The following is a 2,793-nucleotide window of genomic DNA, read 5'->3' as shown; positions in this document are numbered from 1 at the left end:
TATCCATCTCGTTCGTCTTCTACTATCATATTATGGAGTATGATACATGCTCTCATAATCCTCCCAATTTTGTCTTTATCCCAAAAAAGTGCTGGATTTTTAACAATGTCAAAACGAGCTTGGAAGACTCCAAAAGCACGCTCGACATTTTTTCGGACAGCTTCTTGATATTGAGAAAATAAAGTCGCTTTCGGACCTTGTGGTATTGAAATAGATTGGATAAAAGTTGCACATTTCGGATAAATACCATCAGTGAGATAGTAAGCCAAATGATACTCTCTTCCATTGACAGAGTAAGTAACTTGCGGAGCTTGACCTTTTATAATGTCATCAAAAACAGGTGAGCGATCAAGAACATTGATATCATTTAAGGTACCTGGAGGTCCAAAAAACGCATGTCATATCTAAAGATCATACGAAGCGACCGCCTCTAAAACGATTGTGGGTTTTCCCGAACCACGTGAATATTGTCCTTTCCAAGCGGTGGGACAATTAGACGTTGAAGATCAGCCGGTGTTGGTCTTCTTAGATACTCATCGCCGAATAAATTTATTACTCCTTCTACAAAATGTTCCACACATGCTCGAGAGGTAGTTTCACCAAGGCGGAGGTATTCGTCAACAGCATCAGCCGCAGAACCATAGGCCAAAACACGAATGGCGGCTATACACTTTTGAAGTGCAGAGAGACTAAGCCTTCCGAGAGCATATTCCGAGAGCCTTCCGAGAATATCAGAAAGTATTCAACTTCATTGGAGAGTCGATGAACAATACGCATGAACAATGACTTGTTCATTCTAAATCGTCGTCGGAAGAGATTTTCAGGATATGTCGGAGTTTCACTGAAATAATTATTCCATAAACGTACCTCGCCTTCTTCACGATTCCGTTCGATATGGATTCGTTTTTTTCTTTTTTTTCTTCCGACTTCTCGATCACACTCAATGGATAAATTTTCAAACGTTTGATCGAAATATTGATCAAACGTTTCATCATCAACTCCCTCTCCCTCAAAAGTGTTATGTGATGAAGAAGCCATATTTGTGATGAAGAGATAGAAAGTTTTTTTAAAAGAAAATTAGTTTCAAGGAGAGACTTTGGGAGAAAAGAACTTAGTAAAGAATGAAACTTTGGGTGAGAAGGAGAAGAAACAACGATTTATTCTTTTGTAGTTGGTGAGAAGAAGAAAAGAAGAATTTGTGATTCAAATGCTTCGTGAATGAACCGTTTATATAACAAAAGACATAACATATTACACTCGTGACTATAGGAAAACAACAAACTAGAAAAAGCAAAGACAATATTTACATAATGAGACACACTCGTGACTTTGAGAAGCCCACATACACAGCTCGTGACACAAACAAACAAACTTCTCTTCATATCTCTGCATGCTTTTGTGACTGAACGTGCATCTTGTGTCCACTTGTGACACAAACAGACACTCTCTTCATTTCTCTGCACAAAGAAATAGAAACACATCACACACAATTATTAAAACGTGAAACAGAAAGACATACAACACATAACATGATACAGAGAACATAAGAAACTTTTTTATAATTATACAAGAACAAAGACTCATACATTTTTCAGCTTAAACTAACATACATAATTAGGGCGACTTAAAGACAACATGAAACCTTGATGACAAACAGAACATGAAACCTAGAAAAACAGAACAAGTGGCACTAATTACTGAGCATCTCCGTTAGTAACTTCTGCTTTAGAGCTTCTTTGGTGATCCGCTATACTTCTCTTACCAGATGCTCCTTTCGCAGCCTTGACACCAGGAGGACGATTCGTTGGTTGATCTCCGAGATTGGAAGTTGCTTGAGAGCTTTCAGATTGTGCACCATCGTCGTACTTTCTCTTCTTTCCGCTTCCATCAATCTTGGAACTAGCAATTTCACACCATTTCTGGTCATTCATGAGCTCCTCCCAAGCATGGTGAAGATTAAATTTAATCTTGTGATCATTGTAGAAGATTTTGTGTGCAAGTTTAACAGTATCAGCCTCGTTCTGGCCACTTGTTTTCTGCCTTGTTGCAGCCGCATAAGCTCCACAAAACTTGTACACAAGATCATTCATCTTCTGCCACCTTTGCTTGCACTAAATGGCCTCTCGGGTTTCACCTCTTTCCACCTTCGGACTTGCTGCAAAGTACACTGCAATGCGCTGCCAGAATGCACATGCTTTCTGCTCATTGCCCACAACATGGTCTTTGCTCGTGTTTAGCCATGCGCTAATGAGCACAAGATCATCAGTGACTGTCCATTTCTTTCTCTACGCTCTATCGTTGAGACTTCACAGAAGCTTGAAGTTTGCCTAGGGAGTTGTGATGATCCATGTGAAATACTTGCATACTCTAATGAGCACAAGATCATCAGTGACTGTCCATTTCTTTCTTTCTCTACGCGCTATCGTTGAGACTTCACAGAAGCTTGAAGTTTGCCTAGGGAGTTGTGATGATCCATGTGAAAAACTTGCATACGGATAGGTTTCAGGAAAGTCAGTATCTTGTTGACTGTTCAACAGATCAACAAAATTGGATGTCTGACTAAATGGATTACTAGAATCCATATCCTAGTATGTGAGAGAAGAGAGGAAGCAGAAGAAATGTGTTTCAAGATGAAAAGAAAGAGAGAAACAAACGGTTTAAATACAGGGGAAGAGAAGAAGATCGCCTTAATACAGAAAAATAGAAGAAGACTTGAGAGCTTTCATTTTAGTTGAGTAGAGATGATTAGACATGTATCTAACAAATTTATTATCTACCACACAGTCATAACAC

The sequence above is a fragment of the Brassica oleracea genome, chromosome C3, assembly GCF_000695525.1.
Source record: "Brassica oleracea var. oleracea cultivar TO1000 chromosome C3, BOL, whole genome shotgun sequence".
Classification (NCBI taxonomy): Eukaryota; Viridiplantae; Streptophyta; class Magnoliopsida; order Brassicales; family Brassicaceae; genus Brassica; species Brassica oleracea.
The sequence above is the reverse complement of the archived record's forward strand: the minus strand, read 5'-3'. Positions refer to the sequence as shown.